We start from the raw sequence: 22177 nt of genomic DNA on the forward strand, positions 1-22177 counted from the left end.
ATTATTTCGGTCTGAACCTTGAACTGAACCACTTGAACCAATTTATATTTTTCCAACTCAACAAAATTCTCCGTTGAACAATGAACTCATGGACGAGTTGACATTTCAAAGAATGTGTGAACTTTGTGAAGGAACTTCAAACTGGAATTAAATCCAAGTGTTATCCCATCAGTCTCACCCTGATCCCTATCACGACTAGATCTGCCAAAAGATTTGCTGGATCACTAAGAAACACACAGACACACAGTACTGAACCTTTGGTGATAAAGCGTGTTGAATCATAATAGCAGGAGAAAGACACTGCGGCTGGGTGACACAGCGAGGGAGTGACTTTACCTCTGGACTGTGGCGGAGGGAGTGGCGTTGTAAAGAAAGAGGAGGGTGTGAGTGTGTGTGTGTGACAGAGAGAGCTTTGCTTTCACGCTTTGCTGAGCAGAGAAAGAGTATCTGTCACAGAGAACAAGTAAAAGTTAGGGCGAAAAAAGACAGAGAGACGCAGGGAGAAGGACAGAGAGAGTTGGTTGAAAGCAGCTTCTGTCTTACGTCCCACCCCCTGACTGTCTTCCCCTCCTCTCTGCCCGGCCGGCAGCGAGAGAGGAAAAAAGAGAAGGAGTGCAGAGATACAGAGAGGGAGCTCAACCACGCTCGCTCTTTAGCGCAGGACTCAGGAATTCCAGGACCTTTGGAGTTGTGCACACACACACATTGAGACACACATGCTGCTTTTATTGTGGTGATACAAATCTCAACTCAAGGGAGGGAGTACAAGAAAGAGAGAGAGAGAGACAGATCATTAGAGAATCTTTCCAGCCCTTTCCTGTGGACTATTTGACCATGATGGCACCTGCCAAGGGGGACAGTGACTAGGAGGGGCTGAGGAGGACTGAACCGGGACGCAGGCACAGGAAGCTGCTGATGAAGGTGAGGGTTTAATTTTAGCTCCAGTATCTGTCTTTGTCTTTTCTACCAGGATCTAGTGCAGATATTTATTATTTTATTTTAACAAGTAACTGACGTAGGAAGTAGTTTGCCTGAGTGAAATGTCCATGCTGTGTTTTCTGTTATTTATTCAGCGTTTTTTAATAACTGGGCCAAAGAAAGTGGGATGATTTCTTGAAGCAACACTGAAGCCGGGGAATACCCTGTGTAGGTGTTTGTGTTGGAATTACTGAGCTCTGAATGTGTGTCAACTCTGTGCTGTATTTGGTTTCATATCTGTGTTGATCATTAGAGTGATTTTCCTTTGAGTAACATAATAGCGCGGCTGGACAGAGAGACGTCTGAGCATAAATCAGGAGAGGAGAAAATGTTAAAAGAGTTTGTGGGGGAATGTGTGTCTTGGATGTTTTATTTCCTGATGGTGCACCAGTGGAAGTAGGGGGGGGGATTTAGAGGGAATTATCATCGCTTTTGCAGAGAATCTGTCTTTTTCAGTTGGTCACGCTGAAGTTTTCAGCTTGAGAACATATTAAGGTCTATGTTAAAGCTTTGAAATGGGACCAGTTTTTGCTTTTTTAAAAGCTTTTGTGCAAGGCTCAGAAGCACAATAGAGCATTATGTGAGTTTTAACAGACTATAAATCAGTGGTGAATAAAGAAACCAGTGGACATAGAGGAGATTCTTGTGGTGCTTTTACACCTGCGGTTATTGTGTGCTTCATCCCCTCCACTCCTCCCTGCCACACTCTGCCACTTTTGTTCTCTAATCTCATTTACTTCTGCCTTTTCTGCAGGTTTTCGCTGAAATCCCACAACTAATGACAGAGGCTTATCCCATGCCACTATGCCTCGCTCTCATCCTCTCTCCCGCCCCAACTCTTTTCTATTCCTCATCCTCTTTGTGACAGTCCATCTGCCTTTTATAAAGCTTTAAATATCTGTTCTCTTTTATGCTATTTGTAGTATCAGCATCTGCTTTTTTTAGCTATCACCGGCATGATTTGTGTGTGTGTGAGTGGGTGGATATGTGTTTTCAAACTCACAGGTGTGCAGTTTGTCTGTCATCTCACCTATTCAAGTCCTGTAATCCCAGCCAGGTCTCACTGCTCTTTATAACCCCTCCACGCCAAACCCACTTTAACCTGCACAGTAACCCTTCCATTACCATACCATCGAAGCACACATTAACCCCTTTACCTTTGTAGTGAGGTGGGTGCAGTGGATGCTCCAACAAGGTGTTACATGATAGTTATCTTGTGTTAATTGTAATGTGGTCAAACGCAAAGGTCTTTCATCTCAGTCGCTACTGAGATGTTTAGTTACAGCTTACTTGCATGTCTTCGTGGTTTTAATAGAAACCACCACTTCACAGTGATTTTAAGCATAAATGAGGGCATTTTTCTTGAACACATTACAGTGTATTTTTAGGACAAAGAGCCACTTTACACACAAAAGTCTGTATCCAGGTAAAAAAAGGGAGTTGTATAAAGCCTTTTGTGGCTTCAGAAGAAGCTGTGTAAAGTCTGATAAATGTCCTTAAATGATGTCACTTGAGTCAGCGTCAGATGGTCTGAAATTTAAAAATGAAAAATATTCTTTGTGTGGCGTTAGAGAGGAGTGAGTTCACCAGACCTCTGTAAGCCCGCTCCTCAACTCTGCTATAGCCGCTACTTGCACACCACACCCCAATCTGCGACCAAACTGTTGGTGGTGAGGATTTATTTATTTATTTGCCAGGGACAGTGCACATTAATCAACATTTCGTCACTGGGCAGGTTATTACAAATTAGAAATATTATCAATACAATGCTTCAGCAAGTACTACAGTACAACACAGTAGCTACAGCACAATACAACAACAACAACAACACAATTGTAGGTAATGTAGGCGGACAAAGGACAAACAATGCTTGGAATGAAAAAAGATTATATATTCTGCTGCATTGATTTTGATCCTTTTTTAAAACATTCTCCATTGTGTCAGTTAAAACAAAGTAAGATCCTTTCCACTATCAGATCTGATTAAGATCCATGATGGATTGTACATTGCAGTTAAGAAGTTGGCTAAATGTGTTTTTTTAAACTGCAAATTTGTGAAGTAGCAAACTTGAATGACAACAAATTACAAATGTAATCAAAAATACGACAATGGCATCATGATTTTGAAGAGGTCAGCAGCTTACAAAACAAAAGACATGAAAAGTTAATACATTACTTTTTCAACATGTGTCATGAGAACGCATTTTAATCTTTTCGCGTGTAATTTTTACGCCACGCAACACAACTATGGTAACAGCTGCAGTTAAGTTTAGGCAACAAAACCTCTTAGTTAGGTTTAGGAAAAACATCATGGTTGGACTCATACTAAGTACATAAATTAAGTAAAATATGTACGGAAACAACATTACATGTACGGAAAACACATCACCAACGTCACTAAAAAACACGTCACAAGGGTCACTTCAAAATAACTCAACACTTACATGAACACCGGTCTCCTGGTCAAAAGTCCTGTGTTTGTTGGACCCATCTACCTCCCCTCCCGCCCACCATAAGCAGGCTTCCCCATACTTTTTGTTCTACGTCACTAACTCTGAGAGTAGCATATTTGAACTGTAGTCAGTACAGACTACATGACGTACAAATGACACGCCAAAAACAAGAACTGTGTTCTTATTGCACGCAAAATGACTTGCGAATTATCGTGTCATTCACACGCCATTTAGTGCGACTGGGACCGAGCTTTTATGGTTTGATGAACTTCTTCAGTTATTAACAGGAGCACAAGGTTTCCTCTTTTTTCACTGAGCTTTAGTCTGATGTCTGATCAGCCAGAAAACAAGCTCTTTATCACAACCAGTGACATTATTTCCTCCTTCAAAGAAGTTCTGCCTCCGAGAAATGTTTAAATATTTAAAAATTTAATGTGCGTCTTTGTTTGCGCTACACTTCGAAAGTGGACATTGTGTAAGCCCCTTCCTTGGTACAGTGCTGCACTGTGTGATGGGCACCAAATTAATAGAAAGCAATGTGTCGATATGGGCCGGTACTCTGTCTTTCATCGGCATGTTGTTGAGTTTCTGTAGATACCCAGCTCTTCTTCTCCAACCACACTGATGCTGATGCAAATTGAAAACACATCACTTCCTGTGTGTCAGAAGATTTGTCCCAGGACAGACAGACAGTGTTTAGAGCAGCATGTGTATAATATCTTTCACCACCTGGTCACAGGTTGTATCCGCTCTTCAAGTGTGTTCAATCATTTGACATCGGAGAGCAGAAAAGTGGACATTTATTTAACCTAACAGCTCCTGTGGGCTCAAGGTGGGTCTGCTGATTGCCTGGTGATGAATTGACCACCGAGGTAACTTTATGGTTAAAGTGGCTATACACTGATCCTCTGGCACACCTTAAAACCCATTAACCCTCATCTCAACCCTTCCTCAGCGGGAAAACCCATTAACCTTCCTCTTAACCCTTTCCTCAGCTTGAGATATCTACCAAGTCAGCAGAAAATATATAAGTACAAATGGTGAGATTCAGGAGAGTATGGTATCTAATATGTACTGTATAGATTACAGGATTAATTCTCTTGGACTGTCGGTGTGGCTCTGTATTGGTTGCCTATTTGTCTGAAGAAAGTAGAAAGATAAGCCACAGAGAACTGATGAGGCTAGTTATAGCTAGAGAGAGAGAGCGAGAGCGAGAGAGAGATTGGGCAGCGATGTCAGTTTTCCTTTGTTTGAAATATTTAATGATGTCTCTGCTCTCTTGAAATATTGACTTTTTCCCATATAGCCAGAGGGGACAGACGGTAGCGGAGGTTGTTCCCTCATTCAAATAAAGAGCAAAAGGCTGTTAGCATCAAACTTTCATCAGTTTCTATTAGTTATTTATTTATTGTTTTCTTTTTCAATCCTTCTGATTAAAAAAAAAAAACATGATCCTTGCCCTTGATTTGAAAATTGTGGCTAATGAAGGGTACAATTAGTGTTGTGTGTGCATATGTGTGTGCGTGTGAGAGAGAAAACTGTAGTTTCCGTGTGTGTTACAGTACCATGTAATGTCTGTAAATGTGTGTGCATATGTGTTGGCAGCTTTGGGTCTATGTACTGCATTATTTCTGTACTACATTTGCTCAAAATGCGTAATCTCACATTCCATACCGAGCGAGGGTAAGGGTAGTTGTAGTCTGATTTGTAGTTAGATTTTTCACTCTGATACGACGTTCACACACATCCAAAAGTAGCTATTTCCTGCTACATTAAGACACTCTTCATTTGCTGTTTACAGTAAATTGGGTCCTCTAGTGGCGAGGTCAGCACAGAATATTCTTTTATTTATAGAAAGTGAAGCAAAAACAATTTATAAAAATAAATAAATAAATAAATAAATGATTAAACTACAGTAAATAATGGAACATAATGCTGCAAATTATAAATTGACGACTTTTTTTTTTACTATTTTAAGTAATATAAGTGCCTTAGTATATATATATATATATATATATGCATGCATGCATGCGTGTCATTAAACCTTTAAAGAAAGATTTGTGCTGCAGTTAGTTAGCATGACCCATGGGCAAGAATTTCCACGATGCAGGAGGAGTTATAGGATATGGTGGAAGATAGATCTCTTGTTTTGAAGGTGTCATTTGATATGTGCAGATAACCTTCTCAACACACGGATGGATGGATGAATAACAAAAGAGTTGAACCTGAGGTCAGTCAAGATAGTTGCACTAATTCATCACTGAGTTCAAAAAGGTAGGTAAAGGATGTAGCGTAGTTAAATGTGTAGATAACACCTTAACTGATGTTCAAGATCAACCTTTTAAGGTGAAGGGTTCTTAGGAAGAAGAGGAAGCAGAAATTAATTCAGATGGCAGATTTCTTAGAAAGAAAAATGAAGCCAAAATTTAACATGAAATAATGTAAAAGGTAGAACTTTTCTTTACAAGGTTTTGGTAAAGATACTGTATCTTTCGGAGCTCAGACAAAGGAATCATTGTCATTGAATGAAGCAAGAAAAGACATTTTATGGAATAGTTACAGTTTCTAAGCATACATGCAGACTAGAGAAGTGAAGAGAAATGGTATTTTGTTGTAATAGTATCTTTTAGCTGTGACCAGCAGCTCTGTCAGTATGTTTCCCCACCGTTTGGCGGCAACAGTTTTCACGCTATATGAGGCTGAAATTTAGTACGGAGGTCAAATGTGTGGGTGTGTGAAGGTGTGTGTTTGTGTTCATGCCAATCAGCAAAAAGGGAATATGGCGGTAAGAGTGACAAACTCAAGGAACTATTTGTACAAAAATGATGAAAGACAAACCAAAAGAAACCCAAGGAACTGGGCTGGTATAAATAGTGACTGACTAACTGGGGAACTGAGAACAGGTGAGATGAGTGCAGAACTAATTAGGGACAGGTGGAACTGATCAGGGCGGGGCGGACAATCAAAAAGGCGGGAAAACCACACAAAGACAGTAAGTAAAACCAAACATGACACAAGAAGAGAGGGACTTTCAAAATAAAACAGGAAACAAACTATAACCAAAACCCAAGACCGTGACGCACTCAGCAGATTTCCTTTATCATTAGTGACGGTTTGCCCCGCCCCCTACACTATAGCTCCGCCCCTTTCATAACTCATGAACCGTTTGTCATAGACTCTTGTCGGAGGCATCATTGGGCTCAGCAGAGCTCCTTTTTCATTGGTGTGGGTTAGTCTTGCCCCTTATACTTAAGCCACGCCCTCTTTCATAACTCACGGACCATGCATGCATGTATAGATGCATGTGCGTACGTGGTCGCAGCTATTGCAAATTCGCGCTTATTTAGAATACGTCTACCTCACTTGGTAAAAAAGACAAAGAAAAAAATGCGTCCTCATGTGCTAGACACAGGGAACGACCGAATTTCTATTCTCATGAAAGAAGCATTAGGAGAGTAGAAGATATATTTATATTTAACCCAGATGTTAAATGTTTAAGAGCAGCAGTAGATGTCATCAGTATTAACCCCAAAAATATTGATAAAAATATGAACTCAGTTGAGGACTTGAAAATTAACGAAATTGTGATTTAAATTAGGAAATATCTGATCCAAGAACAAGTTAACAGGATGAAATATCTGTCCACAGAAAAATAAAAAAAATCCTCCCAGTATCAGATCGCCCCAAGGCTCCACATCAGTGAAAAGCTAATTGATGATGTCGGACTAGTAGACGGAGTGAATTTAGCATAAGTGATGGATCAGTAGCAAGATGTCATCAGATTAAACCAGAGACCCAAAACATGGGAATGAGGTTAATTAGGATTACGTATCTGCACAGATGTCGCAGATACGGTATGGTTAATGGTAATGTGACTCCATGTCATCAGATAAAAGCAGATCGCTTAACCATACTTTTGACCCAAAGGCTGAAGAGAGGGCGGTCGATCTCAGTTCACAATCAGTGGGCTGTTCACAGTGGATGGATGGATCAGTCATGTTAGACCACTGGGTTAACTGGTTGTTGTTCACTTAGTTTTTTTCTATGTATGCAGGTTCAAAAACTCCAGTTGACCTCAAATTAAAATTTGCCAAAAGGAGCACAAACTCATGATCAATATCAAGCTATGCTCTGGAGTTTATGCTATAAAGTTGACCCATAATTTCCAAGGGTTTCAAAGGTAGCTAAATGTTATGTGTAGCCAGAGTAACTTTGACAAAGATCAGCAAACCTTTTGAATCTGTTATGAAAACTTAATTCAGCTGAGAATAGAATCAGTGTTGCCAATATTGGAAGGTATCCTCCCATTTATTCTCATACGGAAACAAAGTAACAGAAGTATGAAAAACAAGTCACAAAAACGTCACTTAAAAAACACGTAACCAACGTAACTTCAAAATAACTGTACAACACTTTGGGACACAAACACCAGTCTCTCAAACACGGGCTCTCTGACAGTCCTGTGTTTGTAGAACAAGTCCACCATAAGTAGGCTTTCTCACTTTTCATTCTACATCAGTAACTCTGAGTGTATAGCATATTTACGCAGATGTGTTTACATTGCAGTCAGTACAGACTACATAGTGTATGACACGCAAAAAGCAAGAACGGCGTTCTTATTGCACAAAAAATGACTCGAGATTACCGTGTCATAACAGTCCAGTCACACTAAATGGCGTATGAATGAGTATTATGTGATATCAGCATTCAAAAAGCCACATCTTTCAAACACCACCAACCCAAACAGCACGTTAAATATACTACAAAGTAAATATGGGAATATTTTTTTGCATAAAAGGTGGCTAAAAGCTGCTCTCTAAAGATTTCTCCAACACTGTCTTTGTGCTCCCCTTCTTACCTTTCCTTTCCTTCTATCTTCCTTCTCCACTCCCCCTTCTCACACACACACACACACACACACACACACACACACACACACACACACACACACACACACACACCTTCCTGTCCGTCCTAATTCCGTCTTTCTTCCTCGAATGCTCAGGCTGCCCAGCGCTGTTGCAGAACAGCCTCCTCTCCTTTGCCCCAGACTGACCTGTAATTGCACTTTCGATTTGTATAGATATGTGTGTGTGTGTGTGTGTGTGTGCGTGTGTGTGTGTGTGTTTGAGTTTGGACTCTGGGCCCGTCCTGTCCTGTCACCTTGAGCGGTCATGCAGTGTTGAAGGTGAGGTGGAATTAGGAGGCTTTACACAGGAAGATAGGAAAATAACGAGATTCTCACCATCCCTGTCACACACACACATAAACACACTCACATTATCACACACGTACAAGCACCCTTATAGTTTAAGAAACTGTCTCTGTCTACACACACACACACACACACAACCACACACACGCGTCCCAGAGGAGTGCTCGAGGGGCTTATGCAGGGGATTTTGCTGTTCTGCAGTGTGCCTGTCAGATAAGGAAGGAGACGCAGGCCTGCCTGGTGACACGCTACTGAGCGCGTGCAGTGCAGCCTCGTCTCCTTCTCGTTTCCTCTTTAACCTGTCAGTCAAGTCACCTGCCACCCTCTGCTAGCACCGGTGATGATACCACATAGGGACTGTCTCGTATCTCATTTGGGAACTCATAAACATACAGTTATTCCTTTGTTAGTGTTTTCTCAATTTTTACTCTCTCCTTCCCTTACACCCTTCACCTCGTCCCTCCACCTTCCCTAACAACCCCCAACTCTGTATTCACCCTCCCTTTCCTCACCTCCTTCATGTACCTCCCCCCTCCTTTCCCTCCCTCTTTGCCCTCCCCTCCTCCTGATCTTCATCTCTTCTCACCACCTGTAATCCTGTTTACCGCTGTTCTGCAGCTGCTCCGGATCACACAGTTATAGAAAGCATTCATTGCAAGAGTCTTGTTTTTCAGCGACTGCTGCTGTTTCCTCAAATTGTCTTTCATTATTAAAAGTCTTAGTTTGAAGCCAATGTTTTTGGGCCGAGGCAAGCACGTATTGCCAGTAGTGATTTGGTGCAGTAATGATTGATCCGGTCCCATGGGTGCAGCTGCTTGGTGAGAGAATGGCATTTTGCCAACGCTTCTAGCCTCTCACCATCCTCTCGCCATCCACTCCTGTTAAATTCTGCAGTACAGCTGCTGTCAGCCGCACCTACACCAACAGCCCTTCAGTCCATTGTTTTTCATCCTCGCTTTCTTGTATCTTCCAGTTAGTCCAAGACTCTACCCCAGCAGAGCAAGGTTATGATGTTTAAAAAAAAGTACAAATAATATTTTTTATTATATCAAATCAAATGTCAAAGGTGATGTCTTCTAATTGCTCGTTTTGTCTCATACTATAAGAGGTCAATTTACAATGATATAAAAGCCTGCAGCAAATGGTAAATGGGCTCCATTTATATAGCATTTTTATGCAAAACTCTCACACACCAATGGTAGTGAGCTTCCGTGCTATAGGTGCTGACCATCGAGAGCTATTCAGTTCAGTAACTTGCTCAAGGACACTTTGACATGTGGGCAGGAGGGACAGGGGATTGAACCGCCAACCATGTGATTAGTGGACGACCTGATGAGCCACAGGCACAAACATTTTACATAATGTTATCATGATTGGTGATTCATTTCTGTCTCATTTCTAATAAAAAAAAACATGTGTTTTTGATGATGGCCAGGACACGGTGCTGCATCTGATTCGTGATGGACTGAGAGACCAGGTCAAAAGTTCAAGTTCCCTCTGTCCATGTCTATAGAAGGCTATATGGTGCCCAGCCTGTGATTAAGACATTGAATGAAAAGATGGTTGATGGTTGCTGCAGGTATTAACCACATATGGAAATGAATCAACCTTCACCTTTTCCATTATGTTCATACTGGATGTATTATCTTGCACATGCCCAGCAAACCCCTGTCTTATATTAGCCAGTTTCCCCTTCACATAAACCCACCCTCCCATGAAAACCCTCTTGCCTACGCCCTAGGCCTCTCCTGTCTCAACCAGTCACCCCCACCACCACCTCCACCCTCTTTACCGACACCATCCCCCAGCCTTATAGCCTCTTGGCAGCTCCTCCAGTCAGGCTAATTGACTCAGTCCCAGGAGGGGGGGATCATGCCACATTTCTAATTTGGCTTCCCCTCCTCCAGATAAAAGCTACATCCCTCCATCCTTCAACCCCCCTCACTTCAACCTCTCGGTCTCTATTCAGTCAATCCCCCCTTTTATATTTTCAGATTTTTTTTTTTTACAGTCCAGACCGAGTAACATACATTTTCAGATAGAAAAACCAACTTTTTTTTGTCTATTTTTTTAATGCATCTGTCGTATATCTTTCTTTCTACCTTTCTTTATCTTTCTTCAGCCCCAGATACAGACATAACAGACAACTGAATACATGAAAGGACAAATACACAGACACTCTCAGAGCACAGCACCTCGCCTTTTCTCACCATGGGGTTCACCTTCAGAGAGCCTCCATCTCCACAAGCCGCACCTGGGGACTACGATGGGCGTGTCTCAATGAGTGTATGTGTGTGTGTGTGTGTTTGAGTGTGTGTCTATAAACCGAGCCTCATCCCGCTAACAAGCAGACAGACGAAGAACAAAGACATTTTGTTATCGATTGTATCACACTTCTGATTCAGAAGACATGATCTAAAAAGTCTCCAACGTGCCCAGGTTGGGAATTTGAGATCTCGCACTTGTGTACACCAAACAACATAAAAAATCTATAGATTTTTGTGAACCTATGAAGGCGTGTATAGTGTTCATACTGCACTCCTATTTACAGTATTAGGGCTGTCAAAGTTATCATTACAATAACGCATTAAAGCAAATGTAATCTTATTAGTGGGCTCAGTTTTAAAGCTAGAGTGAAGACTGGTATCATATCAAACTAGAAAACCTAAGAAATCCAATGGTACCAACCATGTCATACAAGCTTTTTGCGAAGGAGGCTAAATAACGCTCCAAACTTGCGCTAAATTTCGGTGAGGAAAACGGGCATGGCCATTTTCAAAGGGGTCTCTTGACCTCTGACCTCAAGATATGTGAATGAAAATGGGTTCTATGGGTACCCACGAGTCTCCCCTTTACAGACATGCCCACTTTATGATAATCACATGCAGTTTGGAGCAAGTCATAGTCAAGTCAGCACACTGACACACTGACAGTTGTTGTTGACTGTTGGGCTGCAGTTTGCCATGTTATGATTTGAGCATATTTTTTATGCTAAATGCAGTACCTCTGAGGGTTTCTGGATATTATTTGTCATTGTTTTGTGTTGTTAATTGATTTCCAATAATAAATATATACATATATTTGCATAAAGCAGCATATTTGTCAACTCCCATGTCGATAAGAGTATTAAATACTTCTACAAATCTCCCTTTCAGGTACATTTTGAGCAGATAAAACATGTGCAATTAATCAGCTATACTGTGAATACTTTACATCTGTACAGGTTCTGTGTGTGTGTGTCTGTGCATGCATCATAAATCCAATGCATATGATTTAAATTGGTGTGTGAGTGTGTGTATTTTCTGTACCACTGAAAGACTGCAGTAATACTTAAGAAAAGCATTTAAGGTGTTGTGCATTAATATCTCTGCAAAAGAGAGGTGGAGTAAACCTCAAGAGCATTGACCCAAGAAGGAGTTTCACGATACAGTGCGCTGAAATTAAACAAAACACACACACACTAACACACTGTGAGTATACACACAGTAGCACAGCACGAGTCGGGCATCCTGACAGATTCAGTGCAGGAAGCATGTTTGGTATGTAGCAGTAGCTGTGGCCGTTAGTAAAATGGTCTTTTCAGATGGACAGATAAGGTATTTTAGCTGGAGGCTCAGGGTCGGCTGGTCTTGTGGAAAAGACATTTGACACGTAGAGGGTTGTTACCTACAGTACAGTGTGTGGAAAGTTTTCAGGTCTGCTCTTCCTATTTGTTGAGGAGTGGAAAACACATCCCTGTTTTTAAATAACAAGTGAGAGCGGGTCGGACTGATAGATTGTATGCAGATTGTTTTTCCCTAGACTCAAACAGATGTACAGGAGAGGAACATTTTTGCATGAAAGTTTTCACAGATGTACCACAACAGAAACATAATAGGCCCCAGATGGTTTCACCTTTTGATCCACCATAATGGTACAAAAGTAGTTTTTGGTAATTTAAAGAACAAAAATTCATACCAGTTCAGCTTTAGAGGTTTCTGAATGCACCATCAGGGGGTGCTGGGAAATTTGTACTCGACCACCACCGCAGAGACCCAGGGTCATTTCTAGAAGCGGTACTTTTAATGTAACTAATTGGTACTGCCCATGGGTGGGAGGGATCATGTCCTTGTTTTAGCACAACCACTTTTGCTGGTTGGTCTGTCAACATTTAGTCCTTCTGTCTTCTAAAATACATTCCCATTCAATCATGTGTTTTGAGGGAAACATATTTTCTCTCAGATTACGGTCAAAGTTTTAAACACGTGGTTGTGAATTGAAACAAAACAACAAAAATGCAACAAAAGGACTCGGTTAGGTTTAGTAAAAGATCATGGTTTGGCTTAAAGTAAGTTCCTTTTTTTATGTAACTGACGTTGCTTGCATAACGTTAAACGTTTACTGTTAAAATAAGTCAACGTTGACTTTTGTTTCACACGGGACATGAACAGTGGTGTCCAGGTTGAAAGTCCTGTGTTTGTTTCATCCATCCATTCACCCCGACCTCTTCCCTATACGCAGACTTCTACGTACTTTGGTTAGAAATGTATTTGTGATACAGCAAAAACAGGAGTAATTGGGGAGAAAATATGTTTGCCTCGAAACATAATTGACAATACAGTTTCATCGTCTGAGAACATAATTTTTAGGAGACCTGGAGGAGCTGGAAGTAGAGACTAGGGAGTCAATTCTGCTTCATCATCTACTGCAGTGACTCAGACCCAGATAAGTGGTTTATAATTGACTAAGAAAGATAAAAATGGATTCGCTCAAAAGTGTACCATGATGCACGTAGGGTACTGCCCCACTGACAACACCATAAGGTACAATTTCAATATTGTTTTCAGAAAGCATTATGTAATGCTTTTATTGACACCATCTTCCTTTAAATTTAAGTTTACAACAACATGATGAGCTGAGACACTGTTGGAAGTTTACCAGAACAAAAGCTTATTTATGTATATAATCTGAGACATTTGTCACAAGCATTGTCTCTCCCTCTCACACCTTCTGTTGCCATAAAGGCCAGAAATGCCATTAAATATCTCAAATGAGCGACAATGAACCAAAAATACATTGACATCAGATATAAATCCAAACCTGTTTTATTGGCAGGAATGAAAAGTTACTCCTCAAATACAGAGTGAGCTGACAGTGTTTGATGTGACCACTGATGATGAACTATGAAGAGAATTGGCTGGTGTCTTCTGTGTGGGTGAGGGGGCTTCAAACAGCAACGTGTTTCATGCTTCAGACCCCATATGCTTATATACCGCTCACTGCATCCCTCATTAGTGGCCATGGGTTTTGTGTGTGTGTGTCTTTTAATGACCACCAAGAATGTGAATTCTCATGTTGATTAAAGAGGGAGAGTAGGTTCCTGCATATATACATTTAATTGTGCATATATATAACTGTGTGCATTTTAATGCAGGCGTTTGTGATGTGGGACAAAACATTTGACTGATTACTCACATGTCGCCTGTGACAGCTGTACGAAGAGCAGAAGGAAGAAGAGAAGAGAGAGAAACAGAAACTCGGAGGTGGTAAAAGAGAATGAGGGAGGTGGAATAGTTTTTGAAGTCGGCGACTGATTAATGCGAAATATGCTGCAGCAGGTTGTTACACATTTCTAGTTGTTTAGACAGGTGAATGTAATTAGAGCTGCTGATAAGAAAAAGGGAGGCAACAGGTCACTTCACTCAGTGTTTAAGAAGTTTCTTCTCTGCCTCTATTTCAGTTCTTCCCTTCCTTCCAATAAATTTCTCCCACCCTATACTTCTTCTCTTTTACTCCTTCTTCCACTTCCACTCTTCCACTTATTCACTTCCATTTGCAACCTTTTTTTCTCATAACCAGTGGGCAACCTCCGGGTCTGAAAAGTGAAGCCGATGCAGAAATGCCTTAAACTTGCATTCTTTCTAATAGCCAGCAGGGGGCGACTCCTCTGGTTGCAAAAAAGAAGTCTGATTATATAAAAGTCTATGAGAAAATGAGCCTACTTCTCACTTGATTTATTACCGCAGTAAACATTGTAAACATGAGGTTATGGTCTCAACCGCTAGTTTCAAGTTTTCTTATGTTCATTTAGTAAACTATGGTCCCATTTAGAGTCAGATAGATTATAAAGCAGGGGATGCTTTAGGGCGTGGCTACCTTGTGATTGACAGGTCGCTACCACGGCGTTGTCTGGTCTGGGAGTTGTCCGTGTTTTCATCTTATAACTTTAACCCTTTCACAGTGTGTTTTCAGTTTATGAAAGTTAATTATACCCTTTTTGGTCTAAAAAATATCTTATTCAGTTTTTCGGTTGTACTTAGCTCCACCCTGTCGTGTCACTACTGGTTGCAAATAAACAAGATGGCAACAGCCAAAATGCCGAACTCAACGCTTCAAAACAGCAGTCCACAAACCAGTGGGTTACGTCACGGTGACTGCGTCAACTTCTTATATAGGCTACAGTCTATGGTCATAATGAAAGATGGATGGAATGGTTGGGGGCAACAGAAGATGGAAAGGGGAGGTAATGAGGCAGGTACGCTGAGTCAGAGGTCAGTAGCTAATGATGGTATCTACCTGAGGGCAACAGAAACACAGCCGTGTCCCTAATTTATAACTCTTCTCTCTGCTTAATCTAGCCTTTTCCCTTACATTTTTGCACACATATGTCATGGATCGGTCCTTTGTGCAAGCACTGTTGCATTTGACATCTAGATGCAGTTCAAGATGTGGAAAATGAAAACATACATTGTGTTGTTATTGGTGGAAATCCTCAAACAAGCACAATGTCAGCAGAGAGAAAAAAGATTTTCTTATCTGATGAAAAGGACCTGCATTTGGTGTATCCATCGTGTGTGTTTGAGTGTGTATTCCTTTGTGTGCATGTAAGGCTCTCTGTCTGTCTTGTGACAGTAATGGTGACAGATGAAAGGCAGAGACATAATGAGTGACCAGCATTCTGCAGGGAGTTTAGTCTGCAAATATAAGAAAATAGCAGGCTGTGACATGTTGAACAACAGTTGTTTTCACCTAAATACCTGGACGCACCTTCACTCAACACACAGAAATTATCTATACGTATACCTGGCAGTGCTTATACTTTCAGTAAACTCTCGTGAATCCACGTTTGTGAGTATAAAAACATCAACAAGTTTAAACACATCACGCTGAACATGTAAGCTCAATATGTGTTTTTTTTTTTTTTTTATCAAAGTTTTCATTGTTCATTTGAGATTTTTTTTAGTAATATGTGATAATTTAAAATCAGCATCAAACAACAGCTTATTTATCAGTCAGATGATTGTTGAATCACGACATTGTAATTTGTGACGGCTAAAAACTGCCACAAAATGAGTGAGAGTTTAGGTCACAAGACTTTTTAACCGACAATATTCTATGTTAGGCGTCCATTGTTAGGAAAACACTTCTGCCACAACAGGTTTTCTATACTGCTATGATCCCAAAATACAACCACTGAAACCTTTCTCATTATAGTTTAACTAAGGTGGTGGATGTTGACAGTGGAATTTTGATTCAATACATCCGGTGTGGTAGGAAGTTAGGATATTTTATTAACATTAATTGGCTTACCATAACCCTAACCTCTACAGTACACCCAATCAACCCTTAACGTGACGTCACGTTGTGTCAATCACGTTTACACGCATACGTCGAAACTTTTGTCCGTCATGAAAGATTTCGGAACAGGTTTGATTTTCTGCATTTTTTTGCATGTTGAAAGTGTGACCATTCAGAGCCATCGTATATGCAACTTCATCGTCCAAAATGGCATTTGATGAAAGTTCACTTCGTCTCCCAGCACAAAGCACTTTACAATAAAGAAATTAAAGAATATAGAGATGCAGAATTTAAAGATAGATTGTGGCAGATAGTTGCAAAATAAAGGATGTAGGAAAGATTAGACGGTAGTGTTTGTGCTCAAGGCAGCTAAACGACAGCTTCTTGCTAATGTCATTCATTCATTATCCCCGTTTGGGACTAGTGCTATCCATTCTACCCACGTTATTAATTCAGGTTTGTCTGTATTGCAAATTTTCGCAATAACTACAATAATAAAACACATCGGACTCAGTTTGCAAGGTTTCTGTGCGTAATGGTTTTTAGCGGATGACGGATAAAAAAATGCATATAAAAATACGGACTTGGTGTGCAAAGACCTTCACAGTGAGACAGATTAACAGTTCTGTCCCCACACACAGATACACACTCTCACACTGTTGTCAAACCCTGTCATCAGTCCTTCAGTCCTGCAGGGCTGCTGTGCAGCAGTGGAGGTTTAACAGCAGGGTAAAGCTACACACTGACACGCTGATGTTCGCTTCCTGAACAGAGAAAAAAAACATGTCAAGCTCAACTATTAGCGGAGTAAGCGAGACCTCTCTGAAAGCCAATGAACCGTAGGGTGTAAAAGTGAAACCACTTCCATCCCATGCTGTGTGTTATGATCTCTCAGTGCGCTTTATGTGAGGTCCTGTCATCCAGCCTCCATATGAACCCAGAGACTCTGTAAAGACTCTGTAAAGTTGTCAGATCATCTCTGCAACACTATCACCGAGATACATCGGGCTTGAAATTACACAGCAGTGATTTAAACATAATTTTGTCGCCAAACTCTTTGGTACAAAACTTTTTTGAGGCAAAACCGTGTGAATAAATGCATAATGACTGATGTACCCTTTGACTTCAACTGTTCAACTACAATCAGCTAAATTATCAGTGTGTTTGATGGTTATAATTACAATTTGAACAAAGGGATTAATACATAATCTAATGGTGCAGAAATATGTGGAGGTGAGCGAGAATAGCAACTGGTGTAATGATGCATACTGTGGAGGACAGAACCTGACAAAATCAAAAAATAAATAAATAAATGACTCGATAAATAAATAAATATGTCATTAAATGTCGCAAAATAATTAAAAGTAAATGTAGCCAATAATTGATAAAATGTGACATGAATAATTCATTTGAATAATTCATTGATATTTCTTGTATTAATTCCCTTATTTATCTACTCTTCTGTATAATTTTCCCTTTTTATATTATTTTGAATGTGTTATTTTTTATTTATTTAATTATTTATTCATTTTTAGATTTATTTATTTATTTGTTTTTGATTTTGGCAGGTTCCATCCTCCATACTCTATCCCGCCTTTTGTGGGAATGCAAAACAAGAACTATGACTGGGAATTTCAAATCATTGTCTTACAGCAAAATACATTCTTGGGGATCCGCATGAATATCTCGAATAACTAAAATCTGTGTAGTAAAAAAGTGATTCTAATAAACAACTGGCTTGACTCCAATACATCGACCAGCAAAGAGTGGATTAATGACACAATTGATATTATGAAGTTGGAAAAAATGTCTTTTAACCTGCATGATAAATTGCAAGATTTCACAGAGAGATCGGGTCCTGTAGACCAACATGTCATGAATATATACGGAGCTTTCACATCAGGGACCGGGGCCCGGTTCGTCGATGCGTGCCCAAGTGTACCAAAACATAGGAGTGGACTGCTAGTTAAGTATCAGTCAGCGAGTAGTTTTGATGCATGTGTGCAGCAGCTTCAAACACGCGTGCTATATTCACGCCTTGGTGAGGCAAAACGTGACACTGACACGCTATCCTCTGGTGGACAGACGGGTCTATTACATGCTTTGGCATGATACCGGGTTGTCAGTCAAAAATGTAACTCCATCCATAGACTGTGAGATCAATTTATTATGACAAGAGACAAAGAAAGAAGGTTGAAGAGGAAAGGCAGTAGGGAAAGTCAGACCTGCTGAATCCAACCCTGTTCAGTTTCTGGCCTCTCGTCCTCCTCTCTGCTCCTCCTCTCATCCGGACATGAAATAGTCATTAGGTGTAGTGGTAATTCAGCCCAGCCGTCTTTCCACATTAGCTAATGTGCATCAGAAAAGTCAGGAGTGTGTGTGTGTGCGTGGTGTGTTCATGTATACAGTATCTGGAACCCTGTGCATGCGGGTCTGCGTGCGTCAGCATTTGGAAGTGTGTGGTTCTGTCAGGACTACCGCCTGTGTGTGTGTGTGTGTGTGTGTGTGTGTGTGTACGTCAGACGGTTCGCATGACAAGGTTTTCTGTTCTTCGGTCGACAGGTGCTAAATAATAAAAGCACCGCGAACAAGCAAGAGGAGAGGAAAAGACAAGACAGAAGTACACGAAGAAGAGACGAGGAGAGGCAAGAATAGAAGAGAGAGGTGCAGAGGAAGAGGAGGAGAAAGTGGAAACCCTGGGAAAAAAGTGATGAAGAGAAAAGTGCAATTTGTTCAACTCTGAAACTTTAAACATCATTTTCTCCTCTGGATGTCCTTCCTTTGTTTAGGTTTTCTCATAAAAAAAAGAAATCTTCATCCCTCCTCTCGGCTGCTGTCGCTGAGCAGTGCCAAGCAGCAGAGCTCTTCTCATTACAGTGGGAGCGGAGGTTTGGAGGCGGGGAGGGTAAAGCAGCGCTGTAGGGCACGACTGATGGTTTGTTGGTATTGTGTGTCTTGTGTGTGAATAAGGTAATTTCCCTCTTTGAAACTCGAACTCCTGCAACAAAGTGAGGGAGATAGAGGAGGAGGGGGGGTATGGCAGAAAATGGGAAAGAGACAGACACAAAGGAGAGAAAGACATCACAAGGTGACATCTGATGTCAGGTTTCTGCGACTGTCGCCTCTCTGTCTGTATTGTGTGTGTGTGTGTGTGTGTGTGTGTGTGTGTGTGCATTTGTATAACGGACCTTTTAATGTATGACTCACAGGCGCATGAATCTGTGAATGCTTTCACTAGATTTTCACTTCATTTTTAAAATCTATATTCAAAGTACATCTTAAAAACACTTAATGTTTTAAAGCTCAGCATTAAACTGAGTGTATAATGACAGTGTGTCAACAGAAAGTGTCAGCAATCTGCCAGTGTTGCGTTTCATTGATTCCCCCAAATGTGAGACGGCTGTACTCAGTGGCCCCTCGGTAACTCTATACATAGCACACACACCCACACAGACACTGGGAGGCACACACCTGGGCACAGTGAATACTACCCCAAGGGCAGCTTTGAGGAGGACAGCTGTGAGCAGAGAAGGAGGCCAAGTTAAACAGGAAGAGCTAAATGTTATAGAGGAACTCAGCAGCCATCACACGGCAGCGCTACTGTGTGACGGCTGATCAGAGCCAGCTGACTGCTGGTTGGAGCAGGAATACATCTGTTGATTAAAGATGCTGACACTTTTTTTTATATTAGTGAATCCTTATTTTGTGACCTTTGAGACATTATCATAAAAAAACACTACTGACAGCCACTTCACATTTTACTTTTGTGCCACTGGGTCACATTTTGTAATAAATCTGCTGTACTGATTTATGGCACAATAATATTTTACTGCACTCCACTAAAACCACCTAAAGGCACCCTGTGGAGCTTTTTACCACTTGGGGCACGGTGGAGGAATGTTTGATATGTGATGAACAGGTCCCTGTTTTGTTTGTATCTTGTGCTCACACACAAGGACTCACATGCATGTGCATGTAGGTGACATGATTTACATTGCAGACAGAGTGCATTTTAGCATTCTTTTTTTTTCTCATTGTGGTGACCTTTGCTGGATACCCGGAGCTATATGACTTAACCAATCATGGTAACCATGATCTGAACACAAAACAGTAGGCCTGGAGGCAAGTTAGTGCAGTACTTGAGATTTCGGGTAAGTTGTTTTCATTAATTCAAACTGTACCATCAACTATTAGGTAGCGTACAGTTCATGGTTTGTGTTAAAAAAAAATAAAGACGAAGCACACTGCATAAAACGCTCTGTCTAATCAGGGCAACAAAAAGGCAGTGCAGTGCGCCTCTGTCTGATCAGGGCCTTGTTCTTCCATTGAACAATCGATCGTCATTTGATGGCGGCGAAACAGCAAGAAACATAGCCAGCAAACGGCTGGAAAGAAAACTGCTGGCCGATGTAAAGCGAGATATGAACGATGCAAAAATTGGTCTTGCAAATATTTTGTAAAGAAGAAAAACATCTTTCCTCTAACACTTTTGTTAGACCTTAATGCACGCAAAAACAGCCAAACAACTGTTTTATGTAAAGGCAGAAAAAAAAAATGAAGACACATACTATCTGTCATCTTCCCTGTGCCATTTGATGAGTTTGCTGTATTAGCAGAGTTACATAAATCAGTCGGACTAGACTTGGACGGGGACACGGAAATATATTTCATGAAGTCATTTTTGTTAGTGTCCTGAGCGGAGAGTGCAGGTTGGCTATAAACTATTATTATTAAAAAGTCCTATGGAGGTTGGCAATGAAGCACTGTGCAGACAGAATGACTGGTATGTATCTACAGTGTGTGTGTGTGTGTGTGTGTGTGTGTGTGTGTATGTGTCCTAGGACGGCTGAGTAGGCTGAGCATCGAGGCGGAGTTCGGACAATTAAAAGAATTCCTGACTGCATTCTTTCTCCCGTGAAAAACTCCCGTACACACCAGTGTCCCCTCTCTCTCTCTCTCTCTCTCTCTCTCTTTCTCTCTCTCCACGGTTCCCCCGCTTTCTCTCATTCACACGTTCACACTCTTCTCTTCTCTCGGCCAATTAAACTGTCAGTCTGTCTCATGATCTGGCTCTCTGTCTCACACTCTCTCTATTTAGCTGGTTTTTAGTCTCTAGTTCTTTACTCTTATTTACAGAGAGAGAGAGTAGACGACGTGATACCCAATATCCTCTAATCCGTTCTCCCGTGTGTGTGTATGTGTGTGTGTGTGTGTGTGTGTGTGAGTCCTCTCCCTATGACAGCGCCACACACGGTGAAGCTTATTACCTTCTTACTGCTTACCTCTCTCGGTGCATTCCTCAGTGACTGTTTGCTTATATGCATCTTTCTTTAGTGTGTGTGTGTGTGTGTGTAGAAGACCTAGCAGGGGATTTCAGATCCCTTCACAGTAAATGACTAAGGTGACTTTATCTTTAAAGCACATGCTCACTACTCCCCCCCCCCATATTCCCAAAACGTCTGCGTTGCAACATTCATTGCAGTATGAATATTCCAGCATACAACACTGACTGATCATCTCTGTTGCATGGAGCGTTCCATGTTTTTGTGTAATTCACAAAACTCCTGCGTCAAACCTCTCCTGGCTGTAACTTCTCGTCTCACTACGAGACTCCGGGCGTGTTGACACTTATGGAAATGAATTGAGCTGAGGATAAGGGGATTTGTTACCAATCCCATCTGTCATCTTCCTAAGTGGTCTCAAATCCTGGTTTGCGCTGTTGGATTATATGCTAGTGCCTCTGAGAGGATGGTGATGAGCTGCAGCGGGGCTGAAGCCGTTTACAGGTGCAGGTTTCACTTTACATCTGGTGGCTCCAAAAGGAATAGTTTGGAGAAACTTAAACAGAGTTTTGTTGCAATGTATTACTGATTATTTTTTAAATATAGCAGCTGCTCATGAGGAAACTGCAGGGTATATGCAGAATAAATGCATAGAGATTTCCCATGGCTAGCATTGTTAGCTGCACCATCTAA

General features: G+C 41.1%; 1 protein-coding gene across 1 annotated transcript in view; it reads left to right on the top strand.

Moving 5' to 3' along the window:
- The first annotated feature begins 780 nt into the window (after positions 1-780).
- sema3b (sema domain, immunoglobulin domain (Ig), short basic domain, secreted, (semaphorin) 3B) overlaps positions 781-22177 on the top strand; it is an 86973-nt gene continuing 65576 nt past the window's right edge. The window contains exon 1 of the mRNA XM_074644730.1: positions 781-921. The gene's annotated coding sequence lies outside the window, so the exon portion shown is untranslated. The remainder of the gene's footprint in view (positions 922-22177) is intronic.

Source organism: Sebastes fasciatus, chromosome 8 (genome assembly GCF_043250625.1).
Source record: "Sebastes fasciatus isolate fSebFas1 chromosome 8, fSebFas1.pri, whole genome shotgun sequence".
NCBI classification, from domain to species: Eukaryota; Metazoa; Chordata; class Actinopteri; order Perciformes; family Sebastidae; genus Sebastes; species Sebastes fasciatus.